Below are 7,657 nucleotides of genomic sequence, written 5' to 3'. Positions count from 1 at the left end.
TATAGCGTTTAAGTAGGCAACCTGAAATTAGATTATCGCAGATTTATTTGCTGTAAGACCGTTTGTTCTCGCGCAGGCCATAAACAAATACTGGACTGTCTTGGTGATTAGTGGATCTGAAAAACAAGCTTGAAAGCTTTTTAATTAGGCTATTGTTGATGAATGCTACTGTATGTATTTGATGGAGAAGGCTGATCTACTTTGCTAAAAAGCTTTTGCCAGAAAATGGAATGTGTGCTCAGAAACTCTCAGAGTGAGGCTAGAAGGATGTTGTTGTTGTGGGAAGACAGTTTGTATATTTAAACCCCGTAACTAAGAATGATAATAGATTATGTGTTATGCAATTTGGAAAAAATAGAAATTTTATTTAATTTTTTTCATTAGACTAAGTAGACAAGAAAACAGCAGGTTCTAACTGTAGACGCCTTAATTAATAAACATTTAAAAAACAGTTTTTCATTTCTGCTCATTACGGTTTTGCCTATTTTAGAGCTCGGTGCACGACAATAGCAGCAATCATGGCTTTACATTCTCATCTCCCTATTAATTACATCCTGTGGGTTGTTGGATTAGGCCTGCAGTCAGCGTAAGCTTAAAAAGCTCAGAATATTTCAACTCCAACAATTAAAACCATGCCATTTTACAAAAAGCTTTCTGATGAGGTGATATGAACTTATATTTGTCTCTTCTTTCAAAAACCACTATAGTCTCATGGTTATGTAAGAGTGGTTTGCTGAAAGAGGCAGAGATTGCATGAAACAGTGGCATTGAATCTTGTTAGAAGCAGGTGGATGTTGAGGCTGTCTGTCTGTCTGACAGTGTATGTTGTGCTGACACTCTTTGTCAGCTTGGTGGCATTCAGTTAGAGTCATTGTCTTCCCTCAGCCTGAAAGAAAGGCTGTGATTAACTGGTATGTTCCTCCTCTGTTGATTTACTGCATGTGTTTAATAGGCCTCGGAGAAGGCACACAGGCCATTAAGCACAGAGCTAACATAAAAGCTTCAAAATGAGGTCCCGCTGCAGACTAACTCTGAGGAACCAAATGGGAAGCAAACCTCATGTTCTCTGTCCTCATCTCACAAATCAGCATTCATTAGATCACAGTTTGCAGGTGTAATGTGTTGAAATACAAGTGGCTGCTGGTATATTCATTCCTCAAATGCAGCATAAGCATGGCTGAGCATAATTGCTTTGAGGATAACTTCTTTGGAAAAGAAAGTATAAAAGTGTACTTCTTTAGACGATTTTGCCATACAAAAAGATTTTAAAAACATATTTTTTTGACTAGCATTGTTTTTTTTTATGTTTGTGTTCTGCTGAAAAAGTCTATTATAGATGGGACATAGGGTAATTTCTGCTTTTCATGGTTTCTTCTCAGTTTGTGAATATTGTCTAGCTTGCCAAAGACACTAATAAGAACAAATAGTTTTTCCCTGAATTATTTTGTCAAGCAGATGTAAACCTGCACTGAACTAATTAGAAAGTAATAACAAGAAAGGGGAAACAGTCACAGCAGCATGAAGAGCTTGAATTAGGTTAGGCTTTCATATGGAAAGCACTACGATACACTTTGTATGGTGCATTTATGAAAGCTTTATTGAAGTCTGTCTGCAGTTGGACCACAAATACTTCAAATACGGCATTTAAAATAAGACTTTTTAGCACAAAGTTGTGAATACCCGTAGCCTACACATTAAACACAACAAAACACCCCAAATAAAGTAGCTCAATAAAATAAAACAAAATGACCCAATAAAAACAAAAGACTTCTATAAGTAAAAATGTAAATAAAATGCAACACTAAAAGATTCATGATATTGCTTAATAATTTCTTAAATGTTTCCTACTTTTTATTTTACTGACACATTTACAACAGGTACAATCACCAGTGACCCCTGACATCAGTATAAAATCATTAAAATACTTAATAATATGATGCAACCCAGTTCACCATAACAGTAGCTCTTTGACAGTGTCAATCACTACTGAACATTGTTATATTTGTAAAGGTATAATTTATGCTGAACTGTAGGGAGATGATTCATTATCATAGGCTGAACTACTCAACAGCGTGATCGTAATTCATGCTGGAAGGGGCACAATCGTCTAATCTGCACAGCTTACCTATTAATAAACTGTAATCAATATATTACAGATTTAACTAATGTACTACTGCAAATAGTAGCGTCTTGCAAGACCTTTCTTTTTTACATATTGTCACCACCTTTCCTTCAACCCGTTCATTTTTGTTGGACATTTAGTGCTCTTTCACTGCAGCTGTTAATCACAAGAGAACAGTGAGAATCATTCAGCTCTTCATTATTTCATTATTATGGAAATATTGATGGTGAGAGTTTTTTAAGCTTCAGGTAGAACTGTTGATGGTGAAATATAACTGGATTGCTGTCAATTGCAATAATATTAAACTAAATAAAACGTGTTAACGTGAATGGATGAGTTTCTTTGGTCACAGAAAGGTGACGTGACAAAATACCCCCCACTAGCCACCTGTCCCTCGGGTTTTAGCAGCTAGGACAGCACCGTGGCAGGTCTAATCCTCCTTATCTTAATGGCATCTGGCCTTATCGCTGGAGCTGTAGGGAAGATCGACCCTTTGCCTTTTTTTATCAGCAAAAACCGCTTCCCTCACCAATCCTGTTGGTCACCCTGCTCTCTCACCATCAGTAGGCCTGTGTCACTCTGAACTTACCAAATCTTCTTGTGCAATGTGATAATCCCAGCCTCGGTTGATGTCCAGATGCATGTTTCCAGGAAAACATTAAAAAAATCTTCTCAGGAAACGTCGCTGCTGTTGAAATAGGCATATGGCTGACGTATCTGAAAAAACAAAACACTCACATTTATGTGCAAATACAAAGAACACACAGTCTGGGTGTGTACCTTGGCTCTGGGTTATTTTCTTTGCCTCCCCATATTCCCACTGTGGCAATAGGGACTTTGCAACAGGGGAGTCAAGAGAGGCTTTGTAGCTCAGATTTTTAAAAAAGATTTTCTTTGCAAAGCCTTATCACAGTTTGGCTTTTATAACAAGAAAGTTGAGTTTCCCTAGGTCGACTGAAAACAAATGTAGATATACCTGGTTTCCCAGGCAAAACTGTATGTGCTGTATAAACACTAAAACTCAGAAAAAGCATGTCCTAGCGAATATGCAATGTGAATGCAAAGATTTTGCTTGAAATGCTTAAAAATATTTGAAATATTCAAACAGCATTCATATTAATAAATCTGAGCTCAGCCTAAATCTTCTACTTTGTCTTATTGTGACGTTATCTTTCTTTTCATCGCGAACGTGAAGGGAGCTGAGCTGTATGTGAAAGACTTTCACTGTCCAAAACACTCTGTGTGCAGAAATCATTTACCATGGATGATAATCGGCTCTGAAAAATAATTGCTGCTCAGGAGCTGATAGCTATCAGCATCAGTTGGATCACTTTTTTGTTAGTTCTGTGTTTTAGTTCTTCTGTTTCAGGCACTGTAGCACAAGGAAACAAAATTGTCTTCTTTCACCACATGTTTCTTGTATTTAAGACTAAAACTGTTTATACAATATGATGCATTTGTCATTTCAGGAGATCGGTCTGACACCAAAATGTGCTGAATGTGAAAATAAAAATTAATTTTGACCATCAGATAGACTCCTATCCGATGGTCAAAATTAAAACTATTTGTTCTTATTAGTGTCTTTGGCACTCCTACTTCCAGGCAAGTAATGAAGTGACCACTATTAACAATGAAGAATACTTTTGATTGACATATGACCCGGTAGTAAATACATCTAGGCATCTATGCAACAAGAGGCTTGAATGCCATCAGTTTCAAAGTAATATGTGACAAGCGTCCAGTGTGCACACCCTTGTGGGCACACGCCTAGGTGCTCCACTGGCCATTTGACGTTAGTGCCAAATTTCTATTACTATTATGCAGATCTTCCTTATTGAACTTATGCATAATTTCAAATAAGTAAGATCTGTATTCATCCATTTGCCTGCTTTCCTGGGTGTTTGGCTGCTAGTCTGTTCTTTTCTTCACTACCATTTTCCCATGCTATCAAACTCAGTGCGGCAAAGCGACATCATTACTAGTGATATCATTACACGAGTCTAATATCTTCTTCCCCACTTTCTTTGAGCCAATCAGCCTCCACTCTGCGTGGTTTAAATCTCAGTGCTCTCTGCCATGATATTGCTCTAATACCAAGTTAATACAGGGACAGTACTGATGATACCAATATTGATACTGACACTTTAAACCTATGAAGGTTTATGTAGGGGAGAGCAGTGTGTCATAATTCGTGAGATGAATCATCATCAATTTGCGAAAATCGCTGTGATTTTTCATTTCTACAATAATTAGTGAAGACAATAAAAACAAATTTGTCTATTTCAACTCATGTTCAGTTGTTCCAAATGATCTCTCCTTTTTCAAATGTTAAAATGCCCAACTTAGAGCAATTAACAACATGTTTATAGCTATAGTAGATTTCTTCTTCGTAACAGCTACTGAGGTTTGATTTTTATAGAAATCTTGTTGGACAAAAGTTATATATTATTAGGGTGTGGCTCTTTTGAAGGTAGGGTGAGTCCGACTGGGCAGCTTTAACTCCAGCTCATATTTGTGCCGTTGGTGCCTTTTGGAGCATTTTTATTGAATTATCTGCTAAATACTACAGCTTAAGGTGCGTTTAATGTACTCCCAGCAAGTCAAAGAAAGCTATGCTCCAGTTTTATTTCACTTGTATCTCATCACAAATTACGCATAGAAATAATTTTCTAAATAAATTTGCCTGTTAGTTGGCAACACTCTGTTCTTTCATCTAAATATTGTTAATTCTCACTCCAAAAACCCAAAAACTAAAATAGCAGCGGCTCTCCAGGCTTTTGTATACAGTCTATATGTTAATTCTTATTAATACTTATTGTCACTAATGCTATTTGTTTCTTTATTATTATAAGCTAAGTTATACATAAATAGCTTTAAGCAACTGTAATGGTAAACAGTTCTTTCCCTCTATATGTGAGCCAATTGCACTATGCTGATTTAGTATTTAGTAAGAGCTTCATTACACAGAGCCAAACAGGAAAGGATACAAAGACTTGAAACGGTCCTTCTGAACACATCACGACAAATATAACAGTTTCTCTGGGTCATGGGACTCATTTTCTAATAATTGCACAGCCATTCTTCTGAACACATCAGTGGTTTCTTTGAAAAGAAAATGTCTTTCTTAGGTGATTTCGTTATCAGAAATATGAATATTTTCACATTTTCTTTTGTTTTTGTTGTTGATGTGTCCGTTATCTGTGCCTAATGAACAATGAAACGTTCTGGCGGCGGGCAGTAATTGCTCAGAGCCCAACAGTGGGGGTGTAATTAGAGAGACAGGGAGGAGTATATGACTTCATGACTGGTACTGTTTAATGATAATGGGGTGCAACGCCACACTACTGTGGTCAGCTAATCATACTGGGCCGGCCTGGACAGCTCTCAGTGCAAACGAGCCGTGACTGGAATACTGAGCAGGTGCTCGCCCACACAGTTCCACACCATTCACTCCACAGGGGATCAGGCATATGATTATAGGTGTGACCCTGCAACACCTGCAACAATGTCATTAGTGCTACCACGCATGGACAGTTTAATGTAAATAAACCAATGTCATCAAGCCACCCAGTAAAAAGAGTGACCACATGCTGCTGTCTACACTTTTACAAGGACAGATTGCCCTTGAAAGGTCATACAATGAGAAGAAAATGAGGGTGCTGATCTACAGGAAGTTGGCAAGAAATTCTGATTATTGATTGATCTTTGCATGCTCTTATCTGATACGAATATCATCAGCTAACGGCAGCGTGGCAACAGGAAAAGAATGTGCTGATTCGGTAGTACTTGGTGTATTACGAGAACTCTAAGGTATAAAAAAAGTTCTGATGACGACATCACATTTAAAACTGAGAAAAACAGGAAACTGAAGCGTGCATGTTCATTGCTGTAGTTTCTCTCAGTTTATATTCATAGAGACTAAAGTTTGTATGTATAAGAGAATCATAGGATGAAGACACATCCTGAACTTCATGGGCAAAGTATAGTTACTGCCACTGAGACAGATAAACAGAATAAATAAAGTACAACTGTAAGCAAATGTTAACCGGCGCTCTTCTATATTTTTAATCTTACGAGTAAATAGCAGCAGCTGGGCAAAAACATCAGCTGGGTCATGTTCAAATACAGTCATGGCGATAACTGCTTGTATGTTAGATAAAAATATTAGATACACCCATAGACTTAAATCCAGTCCAAATGCAACAGGTCAGTCACTTAAAGTGCCTTCATATAATTTATTACTGCAATTTACAGTTAGGGCTCAGAGAGACGTTAATGCTCTTGTTTCTGCTGTTCATCTCAATTCGTTTTAGTAAAATGCACATGCAAAATAGTACAAAGACAAGTCAGTATAACACAGTAACATTAAAAATTGTGGTCTTAAAAATGAATGCCTCTCTGGCAGTATCAATGACAACTGGAGATGTCCGAGTACTGAAAACAAGAAGTATGTCAGACCCTGAAGTAGAATAATTATAGTTTGCTGACAAGTGATGGGTGGGTTTTGCAGTTATTAGGGAGCCTGTGTCTTCATTTAGGAAATTTGCAAACAAGTTCATTACCACATGCCAAATATCCTAAACTGTGTATGACATAAAGGCTGTAAATACAAGTAGTTTTAACTGCAAATTCACCAAAGGTTCTATTATTTTCTAGCACCTCTTGTAGGGGCCTGTGGAGGATTTTCCTCTGAGCTGCCTGGTCTTCCTTGCACCTAATATGGGTTTCTTGGGAACATTTTGTCCTTGTTTTCTTTGAAACCCCGATGGTACTGTTTAGGCTCAACTCAGCCTTTAAAGGCTTGTTCTGTTCTCTGTAGTCTATCGTATCTTGTTTTGTTTTTCTTGTGCTATAAATAACATTTTTTTCTTTTCATTTATTAGCTGGATGTTGTTGGGCTCGTGTTTTGTAAAATTTTTAAAACATGCTTTGTGAATGGCTTTAAGACTAAGTTTGACCTTGTGCATTCATATTTTTACATCACTGACCTTATCAATAAGTAGAGAGCAACCAAGTACTTTTACAGAAACACTAAAAAATTTTTTTACAAAAAACAAAAGGCTGCAAAGTTATGGAGGCATGATTAAATATTATATGGTTATGTATATCAACATTAAAAATGTATTGGAATGTAACTAGTACATCATAGGAACAAACTGCTTTTAAGGTTCATTGTTCATGATGTTGCTAATTTTAATATTTATAATGAACTTTGGATTATGTTCTCCTTTATGGCATTTAAAAAAAATTCTCCTACTTTAAAAATAAATACATAATTTCAAAACTCCTCTATTATCTTGGCAATGGGTATGCAGAAGGTGATGTTAATACAAAAAATATCCTAAAAAACGTGGGTCCTGTTGTTTCTGGGGAAGTCACCCATCAGTCTCATCAGTGTTTCCATCATGGAAGTGTGGCGCCCTCTGTTGTTCAACATCTGGCCTTGTAGTGAAAATTTATAGTTACACGTGTGCCTGTCACTTTAAGAATGCTCAGAATTGTGGGTAAAATGTTAACAGCCAATCAAATCACTGT

Source organism: Pundamilia nyererei, unplaced genomic scaffold (assembly GCF_000239375.1).
Source record: "Pundamilia nyererei isolate P.nyererei 1_Seehausen unplaced genomic scaffold, PunNye1.0 scaffold00012, whole genome shotgun sequence".
Lineage (NCBI taxonomy): Eukaryota > Metazoa > Chordata > Actinopteri > Cichliformes > Cichlidae > Pundamilia > Pundamilia nyererei.
The sequence above is the reverse complement of the archived record's forward strand: the minus strand, read 5'-3'. Positions refer to the sequence as shown.